Below are 20,983 nucleotides of genomic sequence, written 5' to 3'. Positions count from 1 at the left end.
AAAACTGCAGTGTAAATTATGTGAAGCAGCTAAGTATGGTGCTCTGCTGGCTAGTTAGCAGCTCCCTCATTCTACAATTTTAAGTAGCTGTAAACAACAAAATGTCTCAAGCAATTGTTGTGCTGGCTATTTTTGTAAAAAATAAAAATGAAAACAATATACTATGGGAGAAAATAAAGAAGACATGAGATCTTCTTGCATAGTGCAGTTGGTAAATATTGTTAGAGTTTGCAGCAATCCAAGCAGCACACAAGTAAATAATTCAGCAGAATTCATTTATAGAAGAAACTTCTTTTTATACAATAATATACAGTATGATGCATGTATACATACCCATGCAGCAGAAGTCAGAACCAGAACTCAGAATCCAGAAGTCATAATCACAGAAGCAATATAACACAGAGGCTATATTGCAAGGACAAAGCAACTCTTATATACAAATCTATCAAGCTAAGCCACGCCCAGGTTCCGAGCCATTGGCTGACCTGTTACCATGTCTATTCCAATTCTTGAACTCTTATATACTGACAAATATGGATTATCTAACATCTAATTCAAAGAGATTAAGAGATGCATCTCAACAGAACTTGGCATCAAGAATCCCTGGAGTTAATATACTCAGTATCAGCTTTTTAATAAGAAGAAAAAGTTCTTAAGACTTTTTGAAAACTACAATTACAGATTTTTCTACCATGCAACACCCACAGATGTATACTTCTCTATGCAGATTTTTCAGAAAATATTATAAATACTATAAGACAACTTCAGGCTTAGGAAGACATTATCAAATGTTATCATGTAACTTCCAATTTATCTAACACAATCCACAAACAGTGAAAGATGACATAGAAACAAGTTATTAATAAACAGATAGGATAAAAAGCAATAGAGGATTTGGAAGGGAAGACATGCAAAAGTTTTTCTTGCTTTTAGAAAGAAGGCTTCACTAAACATGAATCCTACCATGAAAAGCTTCAGCCTGCTGCTTTAGTTTAAGCTTCCTGCTGAGCACCCAGGCTCAGAAATGAAATGTGCATGAGCATTACCAGCTTGTACCGTGATTCATTTGCAATGCATTATTTTAGAACAGTTCTTAAAAAGTATAAACAATCTGGAGCCATAAATCAGAATAAAGAATATGGGGAGAAGGGGATAATTCCAAAATAGGAAGTCTGATGTACTAACCCTTTTTTTCCTTAACACTCAAATTGCCCAAAAGTTGATTTATGCCTTTTATACATGAATTAGCAGAGAGGCGATGGTTCACCTGATGCACAAACTTAAAAAAATCCTTATCATATTGCATTGGAATAATTTGTATGCAAACTATATTCCAAACACTAGTAGCACTGAACTTGAATGCCTCTTATTGAAATGACTATCATTGAATAAATATACATTTAAAGGAAAGAGAGATGGTGGGGTTGCAGTGGAAAAAAATCATTTATAATCCACTAGCATTTACTTCAGATGCTAATTAAATTTATTGGGAACACCTGAGACATAATTAAGAAGAAAACATCAAATACTGAAGCCTTGCATATAGTATTTGGAAAGTAACCTACATGACCAATGCACATTGCTTAAGAATGGGAATGTGTAAATCAAAGAAAAGTTATAGAAAGTTATTAACATGTATGAAAAACAAATACCTGAGGCAGTTTATGTAGATTGGTGGTTTACATTTGACTAAAAGTGCCTGGTGTTTCATTTTATAACTAATTAATTGATAAATATGTTGGATGTACAGTGGAACCTCAGGGCGCAAATGCTTCTGTTCACGACCAAATCAGGTTCTGACCAAAAAATCCACCTGATTTTTGAATCGGGTCATGATTCAAAAATCAGGTGGTGAACAAATTCGGCCGTGGCAAGTTCCCTTTCTGCACTGATTTCCCCTTCTGCGCATGCGCAGACCATGCAATTTTTGTCTGCACATGTATAGTCGGTCATGCTTCTGGTCACAGCCAAATCGAGCTAAGACTGTAGTCCTGGAATGGATTATAGTCACAACCTGAGGTTCCACTGTATGTTGATAGTTTTCTCATTAAGTAATTAAGTCATTAATACTAAGGTTAGGTGACTTATTTATTTATTTTTTATTGCCACCCATCTCAACCCAGTGACTTTTCGTGGTGGAAAATTCTAAAGCAATGCAAAAATAGATACAGTTACTCCTTGACTTATAACCAGTTCCTTAGGAAATGTTCAAAGTTACAGTCACATGATCACATTTTCTGTGTTCTGTGGCTGCGATTTACAATGCTTTTTCTTGAAACCAGTGTTTACTTTCAATTTCCACAAAAAAATACTCATTGCAGACATGTGATGTTCACCTAGTGATCATGGTATTTGCTTAATGGCCACCAAATTGACTTAACACAGGGCTGTCAAACTCACAGCCTGCGGGCCACATGTGTCACATGCTGGCCATGCCCACACCCATTTTAGTGAAGGGGAAAAAAGTCACGATACATCAAGTGATACCTCCATAACAATTTAAGTTTGATACCCCTAACTTAACAACTGCTGCCTTAGCTTAATGACAGGCACAAAAAGTCTTGTAAAATTGAGTTGATCACAAAGGTGCCTTAACTTACAACCATCATGACATACAATAGAAATTCAAGGCTCCAATACAGTTGTAAGTCAAGTAATACTTGTATAAAGCAACATGAGCTTGTCATACTGTTTATAACGCTGGACAACATTAATTCTTAAGAAACAACAACTGGAGAAAATCCCCATCTTGAATCTTGTGGATTCTTAAGTATTTAACAGCCATTTTGAACATAAAAGGTCTTGTTGAACCAACAACTTTCCTATGCTCCTATAATCTTAGTCTTATAATTCTAATCCTTATTTAGGTGGAACACTTTAATGAAGAGCCACTAACTAACTTTTACCTCTCTTGCTTACCAACCTGAAACACTGGGGTTTCAATTAATATGATGTCAAAAGATGTTCTCCTAGGAACAATTTCCCCCCTAGGGGGAAAAATGTGCTATTTTATGCTATTTTATTCATGAAATGTTTTTTAAAAAATATTTTGTTTCTTATAGCAACTTTTTAAAACCTTTCTTTTCACCTTTCTCTACCCCTCTGAAATTTCCATGGCTATCACATTTCTCAGTCTGAAAAAGTTCAGTGGGAAAGTTCCTTTAAGGTTTTTTTTTCCTTAGAAAGTGTGGAAAGTCAAAGCCGAGGAGACTCCACTAAATAAATAAATAATTATATGCTATTCAACCATGCTCTTAGCTATTTATAATTAAAGTGGAAAAAACCTTTAGCATACATGTAAGTATTTTATCAAAGCTTGTTTCTCCTTCAAAAAAAAAAAAAAAAATTGCCAAAACATATTTCCATCAAACTGAATGAATAATGTAGGGTATCTCTGTGTGCAGAAGATTTTATTTTCAGGGAAACATAAACATATACTTATTAAACTAAATACAACTTACATTTTTCCTTACTTTTATGCTGCTTCATGCACTCTGTACAAAGAAAGAAAAAGCACGAAAATTTCATTCCCTTATCATTAAGTGTTCATGCTTTTCCTGTCATTAAGTGTTCATCATGTAATATTTTGAAAATTATGGATTTTCCCTTACTCTTAATACTTCATGAGGATGTTTGGAAGAAGTAATTAAAATAATAACTGAAAGTAAAAAAAAATGTCCTAGATTCCCCTATTTAAATGGAAAGCTTTGTTCTGACCTCATATATAATAAATATATGAAAGTAAATATATTTTATATATTAAAAATGTGCGTGCATTTTGCATAGGAGATAGCTAATATTTGTAAAACTCCTTTCATTTCATATGAAAGCAAATAATCAAGATGGTCACATCAGTGTGGTGTGCGGTCTACTAAAGTAGAACCTGGAAGAGTTCTATTGCCACCTTAGGCATAACAGTAAGATGAGATACCTTGGGCCAGTCAGTCTCCCTCACCCCTAAGAAGTAGACAATGGCAAATCAATTCTGAAGAACTTTGACAAGAAAACTGCAGGGACTCATCCAGTCAGTCACCAAATGTCAAAACTGAAAGCAAAAAGAAAAAAAAGCATAGATTGTTTCCCTTGTTACAATCTAGATTTTAATTAGATTTCGATGGTATGACAGTTTCCCTTAGCTTTTCTTCAATTTTTTTTCCTATGTATGCTGAACTGATCCAAAAATTTTGGGGAAAAATGAAATGTTTTATCAAATTTTGTTTGAATTTTCCTATTGTAAATAAGAAATCTGATTAAAAATATTTTAAAGAATATTTTGTAATATATTTTTCATTTCATTCTTCTACTATATACACATTTTTATGTCCACATTTCTTGAAAAGACTATATCAGAATATTTTTTAAAATGCACATTTTTAAGGTTTTTGGAATTTGGGTTTGTTATTACTTCAAATTAAAACTTATAAAATAGTTAATATTTAGAAAAAATACATAGAAAAAAATTCCTATGGAAAAAGCTGTTTTAACTTTCATGAATTAGTTGCAAGAAAAAAATTTCCCTTAAATACTTACTTGCCTTCCCTCACAGTGTCCTTGTGATATTATTTGATTGGTTTCATTTTGTTTTGTGCATCATTAAAACATAGAAGAATTTTAATTGCCACATGGAGCCAGGCTGGGCAGCTACATGAGCTCTTGCCAACATTTCTAATTAGTTTTTACATGAGTAAACTATGTATTATTTTCAAGGGCAAGTGCAGAAATTTAAATTAGGCTATTGTGTGGCCCATGAATGTAAACATTTTGAGGGAGTTGTACATAAGAGGCTATTTTTGTTGATATGCTCCACTGTTCCTTGAAAGCATTTATGCCAGAATTCCAGTTTTTAAACATACAGCAAAAGTAAATTAAAAATATATAAAAATAAATGAAGGCTAGACTGCATTTCTCTAAAGCAGCTGAGAATGAAAGCAACTGCCTTTCCTCTTCAATATTCTTCCTCAAATATGAGACAGTGGGATGTTCCACATGTGTTGCTGTTATTGCATTCCCTCACACAGCTGTTGCCAGAAACTGTGGCATTTTGACAAAGACCAACTTCATAGCAGTACAGGACACAACAAGCTGTTCAGCAGCTGTCTCTGTGAGACAGGAAGAGAGAAAGAGAAACATGCAACCTGCCACTGTCATCTTTATGAACTTAAGTGTAACACAGTGTCAGGAAATATGAGGTAAATTAATTGAAAAGGAGCCATTCTGGATTCTGTGTGCCCAGTTAGCATACAGCTAAAAGCAGGGGAGATGTCTGTATTAAGACAGCCAGCTGCATTTGTCATTGGGACAACTCACCAAGGACCTCCACTGATGAAGCCTTTGCAGCAATTGACTTCATGTCAGGTAAATGCTGCAGAATTCTGGGAGCCAATGGTGAGCCAGACTCTACCATCAGCCATGTCAAACACTAACACTTTTCTGGTGGTGAAGCTTTGCATGAGAGAATTATTTATTAGCAAGAATACTTTAGGCATAAAAATGGAAAGGTGTATTAATTTACACAAGGGAAGGCTGGTTGGAGAAACTAATAGAACAAGCAGAGATGGCCAAATTAATTGCTTTAATTAAAGAGAAGTATGCATCTAATTTTCTTTCTATCTGGAACCAAGAGTTTCTAGAGTTCGTGCTGGAGACAGGAAAAAAGATGAAACTTTGATTTTGAGATTTACTGATTAGATGAATGGTGGTGGTTGTTATTGTTGTTATAGAAATGACCAATACATGTTGAGTATGTAAAGTTAAAAGTTGTGGCTCTGATGTTATTATGTTGGTTCTTCTGCACCAAAACGAGTTGGAAGTTAATGGTGGGTTTTCTCTTTTTTTCTCTTTATTACTTCTTTTTTCCTTTCACCCTTTTCCCATTTTACCTTATTTTTGATTTAATTTATATTTTATATACTCAGTTTATATACTAAAGTTCAATAAAATTATATTGTAGAGAGAATTATTTATTTATTCAATTTATATTTGTGAACCTGGAAGGCCTACAATTTAATTATAAACAGTACTTCCCCTCAATAAATGAACCATAGAAACAATACAAACATTAAGCACAATTAAACAATTAAAGATATATAGTACAATCCACAGATTGCACAGCCATTGAAGAACAATACAGACATTTTATGGACTCCACACCACTCCCTGATCCTCAGGTCAGGTGAGGGAAAGTTAGCATTTCAGAGAGAAGAATAAAGCAGGGTTTCCCCTGCATACAAGTTGTATTGCACTAAAAAAAACAACACACCCTTTTCCCTTTTTTGTCCTTCACAATAGAGCATTTAATTTAAACCTGGTCATGGCTGCAGTTCACTGATTTCCTCAATACCAGGATTTACAATACATTTTCATAGATTCTATCAGAAGCCTCTGTCCAGGCCTGTATTACAATATGTGAAGTTATAGATGATCTATTGTATAAAACAACAACAAAAACCAAATAGTATTCATATATTAATATTATGCCACTGTGTTTGGCCTGGCTGAGGTTTCCCCACTTTATCTTTATGATGATTTTTTGTCTCCTAATCATCATCATCATCATCATCATCATCATCATCATCATCATCATCATCATCATCATAATCATCTAATGTTTTCCACTTATTTATAAAACACTTCACAATTGGCATTAATTTATGCCTAACTGTGAAACCAGGAGCAGTATTATTGAAGCAATAAATTGTAGCTCTGGGTGGGTGACTGAAGAGAGAGCAAATGACATTGTATATCAGAGGTCCTTCCATTTTGATCAGCCATGCACTGTGATAATTTACTGTGACCAAAGTTCAATCAAATCAATTCATGTTTTAAAAATCAAAACATATACAAAACCTTCTATATTTCTTTTCATCCACAAAACAGATAATTTTCACTTGAAAAATAAAATTTTTTTTGAGAGAATGCAAAATAGAAAGTTTGATCCAGAGAGATGTAAGTTTGGTATGTATTACTGCATTTTCAGCCATGTTTGTAATGCTAAATTATGCTTGCCACCAACAATGAGAAGGCTTGTAAAAATGGCCTTTTATGTATCTATCCTAGGATATAGTATGAGAGGATTTTTTTTACATAAAATTCAAGAAAATTTAGGGGATTGGACTACTTGATAGCCATTAAAAGTGACCAAAGGATTTTCAATCTTTGTTTACATGTAAAGGGCACAGCATTTTTTACTTAGGAAATTTCTTCAGTTTCAGTGTTTTCTCTGATCCCCAGGTGATCATATACATTGACGTTGAATGGACTAAAGCATGTGAGATGTAAATTAAAATGTTATTTACATGTAAAAAGTTCAGCGCCTTGGACCCTGACAGATTTTTAATTGAGAAAGAAGAAAATGAATTGGACTTCACATGGTGTTTTGTGAAGACAAAAAAAACCCCACAAACATACTCCCCTCAGAATTGGCCGCCAAATTCTTTCACTTTCTTGCTTGTCAATTATTTTTCTCTGAAGTGTCACTTAGCAGCCATGTGTCAAACATACTGGTGTTGTAGAAAAGAGTTGGACAGGTTTAATTTGGTTGACAAATTTGGTTGACAAAAATACATGACAATTTTATTGATGAATGTATTCCAATAATTGCTGATTACAATATATGAAACTGCCTTCTCCCAAGAACACCTGCCCCCTCATAGGCTCCCATAGGAAGTGTATAGTACATGTTGTCTCTTTTAAATCTTGTAATGTTAGAAAATCCAGGTGGTATATCTTTCCAGTTGTTGCGTCTGTGCTTTGGAATGCTCACCCCCCGCCACCCTTGTCTTGATATACAACAGGCTCCAACTTGGTTAATCTTTAAGAAAACCTGTGTTTCCTCCCTCTGGCATCTGGGTCCTGTTGAATGGAGTTCCTTTTTTCTATTTGTATCATTGTGCTTGGTTGTCATGATATATTTTCAACTTGTTTTTGTTGTTGTACAGAATCACATCATTTGAGTCAGATGGTCTTATAAATCTAGTTAATAAATAAACAACTTTTCATAAACAAATGTGTGTGGGTATGAGGAAATCCTTCAGATTTAAAAATAAAATGTTAAAACATGAATGTGGGAAGCAATTTACTGACAGACCCCTTCTGGAGTCTGTCCTGTCAGTGTCCAATCAGGAACAAGGGGGTTATGCTAATAGATTCTGTAAGACTCCACCAAGAATTCATAGTAGAGGAGTGAAATGAAAGCTTCTTACATATTGTGCCAAAATTCACACAGGAAAACCTATTCTCTGTATATAGCTTTCTGTGCCAGACATTGAACAATATACTTTTTTATCATCTGCAGACTCAAGGATAATAAATAGGTTTTGAAAGATACCATATTATGTAGGTTATTTTAACATTTTAAATGTCCATAACGTGCTCACAAAGTGCTTCTGAAATGAGATATCTTACTGGAATATATTAATTATATTTTAGAAGACCTTACACAGGATAATTTACATCTAAAAATGCCTGTTATACATTTAAGAAAAACCCAAAATGCTCATTAAATAGTATGTAAATTAGAGAAAGCAATAAATTCCATATTAGAAGATCCCCTAAATATAAAAATTTTTGCTTCCTTAAATCTTTTTTTGCTTTCTTATAATATGAATAGTAAAATGAGTTAGATTCATACTGATGCATAATATTACTACATGAGAGTTGAGGTGATCAGAAATGACTTTTTTCTTGTGCTAAGTGACAAATCAGATAAAATGATCAGTACCATTCCTTCTATTGAAATCCTGAAACTGAAGTGCCAAATTATGTTGTGTTGCAGCAATGGTTCAAAATGGTCTCATTTCATAATGAAATCCACCATTGATGTCATAATTTAGAGGATTCAAGTTCCCTATATTTTCCTAAGTATACCTTAAGGAGGGTCATATAGTGGCTACCTCCCCACCTCTGTGTACACACAAACACACACACACATACATATACATATACATATACATACCAAGGATGAGAGGGCTGACCTTGCTTACAGGACTTAACTGGGCACTGAATGTCCCTTGCCAGGCATTGCCCATGAAACTAGGGCTGGTGTGGAGAATAACTATTGCCATCCGTGACTCCTTTATATCTTTCATGGGCACTGCTCTATAGATAGCTGGCTATGAGACTCTGTTTATGGCTGTAGGGAATCTCAAGATTGTTGCTTACAGTATATTTCAGCTTTCTGCTCTAGAGCATCTTTTCTACCTGAGATCTTTTTTTTCTCCGACACTGATGATTACAAAATAAGACTGGTAAGAATAGGGTGTTGTGCATGAACATCAGGGACTCAGCATTCATTCTTCCCCAGGGGAATCTTATCAAACATTTAGCAGGCCATTCAGATCCATTATACCTACTATACATTGTTCTTTGGAAACCTGCTGGAACATCTGAAAAAAAAAAGATGTTTTATTTGTACATATCAAATATACATATATTACAGTGTTGCTTCTTAGGTAAAGCTACCAGTTTAATGACAGGAAAAATAATGTTAGAAAACATTACGGAAACCACAGCCATGACAGACATATTATCTTACGATGAGCATGCATGATGATCCTGTATTTACACTACATAGAATATTTTTCCCCCTGAGATTTTGTAAGGCAATATTGAAGGCAAAAAACTACTTTTAATTCTACTGGAAAACTAAAAAGAACTTGTGCAGCATAAGAGTTTATCTAAGATTTCTAAGATATTCAGAAAAAGAGCCTAGTCTTGTTGATGAATAATTTTAAAAAGCCAATGAAAACTTTCAAAAAAATACCTGGATCCTATCACAAAAAGCATAAAATTTTGAACAATGGTAGAACATAACTGCATGTTTGAGTGTTGAATAGAATGAGTTCAAGCCTTTTTTTTTACTTGCAATAACTGAAAAATTAAACTAGCAATGAATTCAACTCACAATGTTTTAAATTTCACAAGCTGAAAAATGACCTTCAAGTTACATATAAATAGAGCCAGAGCACATTCTTCATCATATGACAAATAGTAGGGAGCTAATTTGTTGTAGTGGTTAAGGTATGAATCTAGAAACTGGGAGAATGTGAGTTCTAATCCTGTCTTGGGCACAAAGCTGGCTAGGTGATTTTGGGTCAGTCACTCTCCCTCCACCGTAAGAAATAGACAATGGCAAACCTCTTCTGAAAAGCCTTGCCAAGAAAACTGCAAGAATCTGATTTAAGGCACACACGCACACACACACACACACACACTAACAAATATTGAATCTATTTAATTCCACATATCTTTAGTATATGCATAAAACTTAATGGTAACATTAACATTAATATTATTTATTCCTTAAAATAAATCATTTGCATAAAAATAATATTTAGGTGGTTGGGGTACATATCTATCTCAGATATCTCCTTGGTATCGATATCTCATTTTTGTTTATGAAATTTATTGGCTGCCCATCTCACCACAGGTAACTCTGAGAGGCTTGCAGTATTAAGAGATAAACCTATATAAATACTACAAAACATAAAATATAAAATACAATAGCTAAAAGTTGGGGAGAGAGGAAGTAGGATGGGTGGGTGGGGGAAGTTGGGATTTGATATTAACCTACCAATTTCTCCAACATGAAGCCCTTCCTTTGGAGCCCCAAGCCTACTGGAAGAGCTACTGTAGGTCTTTAGGCTCTTATGGAAGATCAGTGGGGCGGGGGGTTGGAGTAGACCTCACTCTGGGAGGCAATATGTTTCAAAGGACAGGGAAATGGCAGAGAAAGGCTTTCTCCTGGACCCCATCAGCTGGAATTCTCTAGCTCATGGTGTCAAACTCGCAGTGTCAATTACTGTCACATGACATTTTGTGATGTTTTTCCCCTTCACAGAGCTGGGGTGGGCGTGGCCTGTGAGTGATGCATCCAGCCTGTCAGCTGCCAGTTTGACATACCTGCCCTAGGTGATGGGGCCGACAGCATGATTCCTCTGCTGGCACAAGTGTGGCAGGCCAATCCCAGTGGGATGAGATGGCTCCTTACGTAACCTGGCCCTTTGTAAATGGAAAAATATCTTCATTGATATTTCTCACACCTAGAGGGGTTCATACAGGATGAGGCCCACAGCTACTGAACTTCTACCAATAATTTAATATTTTGTGATTTTAAGAGAATGATTTAATTTTTAAAATTAAAATATTGATGAAAAAGAACTTAAGTGAAAGGAAAAAAAATCTTTTAGTGCAAATTCCACCAAATCGTACCCAGTAATGCTGACATTACATAATCAAACATTAATACAAAGTGTCTACCCCTTGTTGATTATATCTTGAGAGCACTTCATAAGTAGTATTAAAAACACAACTCTGGCTGCACTTTAATCTCCAATAAAGACTTAGGGAAATGAGTTCCAAAACAGGCAATATTTGATGTTGGATACACTGAACTATTTTTTTCTAGTTCCTGGAGTAAATTCACTGCATGTTAAGCAGAAATAGCACAAGCAAATGAAAAGCAGGATAATATAATACATCAATTTGGATCTGCAACCTTACCAAATTTGTGCTTCAGAGCATCAGGAAAGCATGTAGATATGCATTAATTTGCACAAATCCATAAATACTGAGATCAAAGCTCCCCATGCATAAATGATAAAATACTTGTCCATTTCAGAAGGCAAGATCATATTAATCAAATCTCTGAAACAACTCAACATCCGCCTAAACTGTTTGGTTACTAATACCTTCTCTTTAGTATACAATAAATATTTATGCCATCCATTTTATTTAAAAAGAAATCTTCCTTATTTTTATGAAACAGAGAGGGCAGACAATGTAGCTCCGAAGAAAGACATGCAAGTTGTCTCCATTCAAGCAAAAATGCTAGAACAAGGAATTCACTTTGAAAAACACTGCTTTTAAAGAAGTATTTCAAGGTTAAAAGCAAAATTATAAAATATTCATAACTTGGTCCAGGTCTGGCATTTTTACTTTTTTCATCTTCTTCATATAATCACTGCAAGCTTCCAAAACAGGAAACATAATGCCTTGTTAAACCATTTGCATTTATTTTCAAGTGTGCTCTCAAAATTTTTATTACACACTCCGAATATTTTCTGATTGCAGGCCTAGATAGGGGATGAAGTAATCTTTTGCTATTCATTGTTCCACAGAGAAAGTCAGAGTTCCTAGCTCTTTCCAAGCACTGTACATTTTTCTTTCATTGTGATAAGGTGCAGTGACTCAGAGAGTACAGTAGGTTGAAAATACATTCAGCAGCTTTTTTTATCCACTTTAATTGGAATAGGAAGGTTGAATAGGAAGGTTGAGGGCTGATGGTTGAATACATTCCTACTACAATTGCCTGACAAATTCATATCTTGTTCCTTCATTGATCAACTTCATACATATGGCAATTTCCATGGATAAGTTTGGTTCATAATAATAAAAAAAAAAAAACACAGAGGGCCTGGATTTTATATAAAATTTACATTTGTAATACTACAGTATCATTATTATGCATGATCTGAATGAGCTTTTCTTTATGATCTCACAATACTCCCACTTTCATATTAGGGTGTATCTACATTATAGTTTTTTTTGTCTTTTTATAACAAGTCTATACTCAGAACTCTCAAACAATTGCTGCACTTGTAGCTTAGGATATGTTTGCTGCAAAGTATTTAATAAGAGATCATTCCTTTCAATGAAGCAAAATGTCCAGAATTTTCTAGGGAAAAGGAATTATAGTTAAACCAGAATTCATAATTTGTATCGTGTTAGTCATTGCAAATCAATTTATATTCCACAACTGGGGATGCACTATTTAAAAAATTGCCATAATTCAATTCATGTGAAGCTCGAAATGACAAACCTGTGTCTTGTTTTATATTGAGGTAAAAGCAGCAAGAATAATAGATTCATTATAGGACATTAATCCTGCCAGCTTGTTTCAGGTATCTCACAACAATAAGGTTTTCATGATTCCCATTAAATTACCCTTTTGGGGTAATTTAATGTATGGTTTTGTTATTTCTGATCATGGATTTAGTATGATTTCAGGAAGACTGACATGGTTGGTTGACAAACCGGGAATAAGTACTTACATGAATATTACCTTCAGCAAATATTGATTCCTTCTGGGTATAGCTTGGAAAAAGTGAGGTCTTCTGTGCTTGTGTGGTGGTGTTTGCTGATCCCTGAATTAATTTTTTTAAACTATTTTTAAAATTTATTTCAATATACAGACTGAAATAAATTGAAATATATACTCTCAATATAAAGATGAGAGAATAGAAAAACATTCTACTGTCGAATCAGACTTATCTTATAATCATAAGAATTATATTTTAAAACAGAAGAAATAAAACTGAATGTCAGAAATATTATGGAAATTGCCAAGGAAAAAGAAAAGCCAAAGCCAAGAAAGAACTTGAGTGTTTCAGAGAACTGTTAGAAGATATGAGATGTAGTGTTGCAATATCTAATTCCAAGACATGGTTGTTGGCAAGTTTGACCTCTCCTGAGAATGACCAACTCCAGGATACCACTCTGGGCAAAAATCAAACTCAGTAAAACTTTATTAAAAGAAAAAGAAAAAAATTAGAAAACAAATGTCAGTAAGTTATATGTCATGCATCCAAGACAATTGCCCTGCTTTTATTTTGAAGATGAGTGCTTTAGTTACATATGTCCATGTTATGTCTCCTCTTGGAGATTCAAACGAACAAACACAAAGCAGCCGTTTCACAATCAAATCAAACTGAACGAAAATAACAAGATAACGACTGGCAGAAACGGTTAGAACTCCCCTTCAAAATTCAAACAAACAGAGATCTCTTTGCAGTAACGTCCTCATTCAAATAGACATTTTGTTTCTGGCAAAAGGCACCAGCTCAGCTGTGTCCTTTTATACCCATTAAGGCAACGTGCTAATTAACTGGCTTGCCCTTCAGATTAACGTTTCCTGGTTCTGACGTCAATCCACGATCTAACAGTCATCAGATTCAAAACTCTTAACAGGACCGTTCCTTCCAATCACAACATGTGCAAGTGTGCATGCTACAAACCTTCACAGCCCTGTTGGTTTGGTTTGATTCTCCACAACACTCTCAGTTTCCCATGTGGCCCCTTGGGAAAATTAATTGCCCATCCCTGGTTTAAAAGGACCTAGAATTTAAAGTCAAGGAGCACAGTGAAAAAAATATGAATTAGATTAAATATAAAGAAGATCAAAATAATGTCAAATATTACAACTAACCTTAGAGTTGAAAGTGAAGATATGAAACAGTAAACATAATTTAGTTCACAAAACAAACATAGATATGTAAGTTAGAAAATTATGAAAATACAAGGCAATGAGAACTAAGGGTACTCTAATATTTATTTTGCATATGGGCAACAGGTAAAAGTTATTGCAAACAAAGCATAACCAAATATTGAATAGGCACCATTATCCTCACTAGATATAGTTGAATGACTGTTTATTAGAAAAATAAACACTCATTCTATCACTTTAAGAAAACAAAGCAAACAATTAGATCCATTTTTAATTGCATTGCAAATAGTGAAAATTTTTAGAAAATTTTGAAAACTGTTTTTCCATATCTTTCTTTTGTTTTAAGTGCCACTGAAGATTATTTGGAGTAATCCAGTTACCCCAATAAACTTTTCAGAAGCCAAATGATTTGTCAATGAATAATAATCTTTGGGTGGAAAGATCTAACTTTACAACTGCCTCTTAGTTCTTAAAAAATCTGTCAAATCTGATCTTGGAATACCAATGTTATAGAAGGAAAGAAAAGGCAGTACAAGCTGGAATTGACAAGAACATGACAAGAGAGTGACAGAGAGTGACAAGGTAGGAGGCAAAGTTCTTTTCTTCTCCAGACATGCTCTCAAACCAGTCCTATGAAGGAAATCATATGCTCATTATTCTGAATTCTGTCAATCAATCCTAGCATTGAGAAGCTAATGAAAAATGGAAATACCAAGATTAGGGCTTCTGTTAAAATGTTGCATTAATTACTATATTCATCTCCAGGTAGAGGTACTATAGGAGGATTCCTAAAACCCTGATCCAACTGTTTAGTAATAGCGTGTCCATCAAAGTAATGAAGTCTTCTTACTGTTCCATAATCATCTATGGTTATTGATGATTTATCCAATCCTAGCTTTAAGAAAGATGCTTACAATACGATAGGGTAATTTAGTGGAAGGAAGGAAGGAAGGAAGGAAGGAAGGAAGGAAGGAAGGAAGGAAGGAAGGAAGGAAGGAAGGAAGGAAGGAAGGAAGGAAGGAAGGAAGGAAGGAAGGAATCCCATAATTCTTTTAAATGTTTTTCTCCAATGATTGTTTTCCATTTATGTCACTGCAGTTTCTTCAATAATTCATCAAATTTGGCTTTCTTTCCCAGGATTAAGAGGAACAGAATACACAATAGTAACTAGATGACTGGCTGTTGAATAAAATGTATAGAAAGTTCTCTTTTCTCACTCTTCACAGTATTTTGCTCTATTGTTAGGCAGCTCTCCAATCAATAATAGGAATTAAAATCATCCATTACCAAGTTTGTGGCAATTTCATATAGTACCTTAATCTCTGAACAGTTTTCCTGTTCAGCTATTTCAAATTGCTTTGTGATCCTAGAGATTTAATGAGAGTTAGAGTTTTATGGAATCTCTCTACAGGTCATTAGTACCTATTCATTCACTCCCTGTCTTTTAGACTACATCGTTCGGCAAACCCCAAGACAGACTATTATGTTTTTGGTATTGATGGAATGATACTTACTGACAGGGTTTGGTCGTTCCCCTTCCCCCAGCTCTATGCCTAAAAAAACAAAAGAGAAAGAAAAAGAAAGAAATGTGAAGATGACTTGTCACCTGCTTGGTATAAAAGAAATATTATCAGAATATTCAGAAGCTCTTCTATCATTTATCAAATATTACCCAGAAATGTCTCGATAGGTTAAAAGAAGCTTGAAGATAATAGAACAAAATTTAACATACATTGAAAAAAAGGATTCATATACACTGGAAAAGATCCAGAAAAAGGCAATACAGATGTTCAGGCAAAAGAGTTCTAAAAAAAGAGATGGAAAGAACTGAGGAAGCATATGTTATTTTTTTTTTCCCCATTCAATCATGTCTGATTCTCAGAGACAGCCTGGGGAAGTCCATGCAGGTTTCTTGGCAAGTTTTTTCAGAAGTGTTTTCACTCTTTCTCATGGTTGAGAGAAAGTGACTGGTCCAAAGTCGAACAGCTGGTTTTGTGCCCAAGGAAGGACTAGAATTCAGTCTCCTGGTTTCCAGCCTGATCCCTTAACTAATAAATACATCAAAGTGGCTTTCCAAATTTAAGAAAATACCCTAAAATAAGATAAAAAATTAAAATATTTCCAGTGTTCTGGAAAGAAATGGGGTCCCTTTCATTTGAAATTGGGTGGCATCCAGTAGAATGAATAAATGAAACATAAATAATCTCCATGTAAACTCTTGGTGATACATCATATTATATTCTTTTATTGAGTAGGTGGTTAAATACTATTTTCTCTTCATACTTATGGGTGGGCAAAGCTTAAATGGGGTGATTGATACTATTTTAAATTTCCAGGAGCTGGAAGAGCTTCCGAGCATACTAGGAGGATAAAAGAAAAATTCAATAGAAATAAACTCCAGGTATTTTGCAGGCTCAAAAAGTACAGAAATCTTGTGGTGAGAGTCTGAAAATTCTTCAACACCTTCCCACTCTTCTGAATGCCTACTGTGCTTCTATACAGAGAGGACAGATGTTATCCAGAACAACATATATCAAAAAGGAAAAAATATAATAATTACAGTCCAGCAAGATGTTGAAATAAATCAACATTCAACTGCTAGTCAACTTTAAAAATAGAAAACAAAATGAAAAAATAAGTTCAAAAAGTGAATGTTAATACCTGGGTATTCTTAAGAAAACAAAATTACTGACAGAAAGATGTATATGCTCAGTGACTTTGATCTCTTCTAGAGAGAATTGTAATCTTCAAGTTCCCTTCCCCCTCCAACTGAGTCCATGATCATCCCCCCAAAAAACTTCTTGGGTCATTTCTAAGTGCCCCCATTCAAATCAGGGCACAGCACTGCCAAAGAATCAGCTTAGGCAGTAGCGTTAGAAGATTGTCAGTAAGAAGAAAAAATAAGCTCTTATCATGCAGCAGCCAACTTGGGAGTAAGTTCAGAAATCCTTTTCAATTTTTATTTTCAAAGTAATTTATTTCTATTCTGCATTCATCATTTGTATCTTAAGAGACATCCAGTAATACATTTATAGATATGGTAACCATAACCCAGAAATAAACTTACATTTTAATTTAACTGATCCATCATTAGCACTATTTTTTCCATTTTGTTATGTGTTTTGTAATTGATTCAAGTTCTGATAAAAGGTGGTTTAAGTTGTAAATTAGGTGTATCTTGATTTTTAGTATTATTTTTAGGTAGAAGATAAAAAGCAACAACAACCCTTTGTTGAATAGATTTCATTAATTATTATTATTCAGAAATTATGCAACCATTGATAAATAAATAAAACGTGTTTAAGCTTTTTTTTAAAAAAATAGCTTTCTGTTGTTGATTTTTTTTCTTGTAGAATATTTTTTTCAGCCTTTTTAAAATCTATATCTCCATTCCTTTTCTTTCATGCAGGTTTTCCTTTCTTTATAGTTGTAAGACTCAAATACATAGGTTTCTTATGAATAAATTTACTGTTGCTGGTTTCCATTAAAGATTACATTTAAAAGCAATCTCCATTTTAATTTCTAGTCAAAGTGCCTCTATCAGAATTATATAAAAGAATCTGAAAGGCAGGATTTGCTGGTTTATTTCAATAATGAAAATATTTTACTTTCACTAATCCCTGAAATACAACAAAGGACAATGTAAAATATGCAAATACTTTGAATGCTCTTGATCTTATATTATTATTATTATTAAGAATAGGAGCATGGTAGCCAACAGACTTATTTCATGAGATCAGTAATCCCGTATTACAGGTTTAACTGATACTTCATTTTAAAAATGGTTTCAGCTTAATGAAGGCAATCTGTAACCACTATTGACACTCATTAAGAATAGAAAATTTAAAAAGTCTTTGGCGTGCACTAAGCATACTAAGCTAAATAAACAAACAAATTTAATTTTTATTCTAGCTTTGTTAATTGTAGAATTGTAGCTGAAAGTTAGTAAGTATTACAGTAAATATTCTATTTAAATGGAGATATGTATGTGATAGACAGGAGGCTCTTTTCTCCCCTCATTCCCTATATATTAATCCATGTTTGAATCATTCCAAAAGTTTTCTTGACTGTGCACAACCATATTAAAATCTCACAATATTAGGGTTCACATCCACCATAGTATAAAAATTGTCTTCTACAATGAAATGTTTCCTCTCCATACCCCTGAGCCAATCCAAAAGATCTCCCAAAAAAGTTTTGGAGGAAGACAGAGAGAAGGTGATTTTTTCCCCCTATGAACTGTCCATCCAGCAGGTGAGTGGATAATGCTAGATTTCATCTATTCTCTAACAGCATCCTAAATATATCATACAGCAATATGATGGACTAAAAGATGAAAAATGCAATAAATACTGGGTATCTTGCTTACTCCAAGCTCTATGTAGGTAAGCCATTTTTCCACCCTAATTGGCCAATCACTGTTGGAGAGCAAATTATTTTTATTCAGTACTCACATCTGAATACAGACATTACTCAGGTTACAAAGTTCAAAGTTCAATACAAACAAACCTGTGCACAACTCTAATCTAGAAGGTCCAGGAAATCAAAAGAAAGAGGGAAATTGTTAGTTTCCAGCACACTCTTTATGCTTTCCTCCTTTCTCTACTCTAATACTGTTTACAGATCTGCTTGCATATTGTAAAGGTAAGAAGTGTGGATGTTTATGCTTGGTTGATTGCAACCAAAAGGACTTATGAACAGTCTCTTCATATGCAACCTGTTCAGAAGTAGAGCACTATCTATAATGTCAGTGTCTATTTTCGAGAGGAGCTGGCATTATTTTTTATTTATTTATTTATTTGTTTATTTGTTTATTTATTTATTTTGATTTGTCAATTGCTTACAAGATAATAGATATAAGTATATACATAGTTATGAATACATGAAATGGGTACATATAAGAAAAATAAAAGAAACAATAGTATTTTATAACAATTGTATTTTATTTTCTGCTTTTTTTGCCAAGATGTAAAACAGCATTTATTTGTTAAGATTTGAAGTTGCTGTTTTTTTGACCATTCTGATACATAAACAAGATCTTTTAGGAGGGTAGCAGTATTGTCTATGGTATTGAACAGCTTTACATCATCAGTGAAGAGAACGCAGTTGCTCTTAATATGATCACAGACAATTTATGTAGAGTATGAAGACAATTGGCCCTAGAACACTGCCTTGGGGACACCACTATTGACAGGTACAGAATTTGATAGGACATCCCAATTTTGACCATTTGTTGTCTGTTTGACAGGAATACTTCTATCCAGTTATGCAATTGTCCAGAGAAACCATAAAATTTTAGTTTTAGGAGTAGTTTGTCATGTACCACTGAATCAAAGGCTCTACAGAAGTCTATGTAGATTGCTTCTATTGTTTTGCCCTGATCGAGGTATGTAGTCCATATGTTTTTGCAGTGTAAGAGTTGCAGATTACAGGATAGTTTTTTTCTGAAACCAAATTGTTTATTAGAGAGTAGGTTGTTTGTCTCTAAGTGGAGGATAATGGATTGGTTAATAATTGATTCCATGACTTTACAGGTGACGCAGCATAAGGAGATTGGTCTGTAATTTTCAACTAGGTTGGGGTCTCCCTTTTTGAAGATGGGGATGACTGTGGCTTGTGACCATAGGAGCTGGTCCTGAAGATTATGCTTAGAGGTTCTGCTATGGCAGTGGATAGCTTGTTTAAGAAGTAGGCACATATTCTGTACGGTCCAATAGATAGAGATGGTTTTAGATTGCATAGTGTATTTTCAACATTGTCTTCTGTAAAATCGATATGTATTAGATCATTGTAGTTTTCTGTGGTTCGGCTAGGAAATACTGGGCATGATCCATTGCTCTTTACAAATGCTGAGCCAAAGAATGTGTTTAAAAGATTGGCTTTAATGTTGTTGTCATTGCAGTCTTTACCATTAGGTCCTATCAGGGGTGGGATGGACCTTGAGTCTTTTAGTTTGTTGTTAACAAAATTGTAAAAATCACAGGTGGAATTGGTGTATAGAAGGTTTTCCTCTTGTTTAATGTGATAATTGGTGCATTCAATCTTTATCTGGTGGCATAAATTTTTGTATCGGCTTTTGAAGTTGGCAACGTGACCAGATTTGTTTTTCCGCGAGAGTGATCTCTTTTTGGATTGAAGTTTCCTTATTGTTATGGGTAATCTGGTTTTTTGTTGTTGTTGTTGTTGTTGTTGGCAAAGTCTTTCTAAATTTCATAGTAGCTACTTGTTTGCTTTTGGCTCTTTCCCTATCTCCTAATTTCTGCTTAAAAAGGGACAGGATAATTATCTTCCAGTCTGTAATGTATCAGAACTTAATCTGGTGTCATCTTTTTGTATCAATGGCCTGATTGCTGGTTTCCTTCTTAGTGTCCCTTTGCTATATTATGTATCACATGCATTAAGATGCCAGTTTCAATACATTATTCCTAAGCATTTGGAAAATAGAGTTTGAAATTACATTGCAATCAATGTATACATTGGTATAAATAAAGTAATAAAATCTATCATATTTCACAACATATTATGTTTCATTTTTATGTTGTAATTGTTAATTTTCCAATTTTCACATATCTCATTTATGGTAATTTTTATATAAATTATTTATTCTATCAAATTTAGCTGTATTTTTTAAAACTTGAGGTATGTACGTGCATTTCCCTGAAGTTATTTTACATCTTTTAGCTTTTACTTTAGCTTTCTGCCAGTATATCACTTTTAATTAGCTTCTTGTATTAATCCAGCACATATTTTTAAATGCTTATT

General features: G+C 34.0%; 2 long non-coding RNA genes across 2 annotated transcripts in view; one reads left to right on the top strand and one right to left on the bottom strand.

Annotated features, from left to right (window-relative positions):
- LOC148127318 (uncharacterized) overlaps positions 1-405 on the bottom strand; it is a 28,874-nt gene extending 28,469 nt beyond the window's left edge. Inside the window, exon 1 of the long non-coding RNA XR_015741495.1 lies at positions 334-405. This is a non-coding gene — a long non-coding RNA (uncharacterized LOC148127318). The remainder of the gene's footprint in view (positions 1-333) is intronic.
- Positions 1-20,983, top strand: part of LOC148127317 (uncharacterized) — a 38,533-nt gene that overhangs the window by 8,887 nt on the left and 8,663 nt on the right. The window lies entirely within an intron of this gene.

Source organism: Pseudonaja textilis, chromosome 2 (genome assembly GCF_049901715.1).
Source record: "Pseudonaja textilis isolate UNSWEBS1 chromosome 2, rPseTex1.2, whole genome shotgun sequence".
In the NCBI taxonomy this organism is placed as follows: domain Eukaryota; kingdom Metazoa; phylum Chordata; class Lepidosauria; order Squamata; family Elapidae; genus Pseudonaja; species Pseudonaja textilis.
The sequence above is the reverse complement of the archived record's forward strand: the minus strand, read 5'-3'. Positions and strand labels throughout refer to the sequence as shown.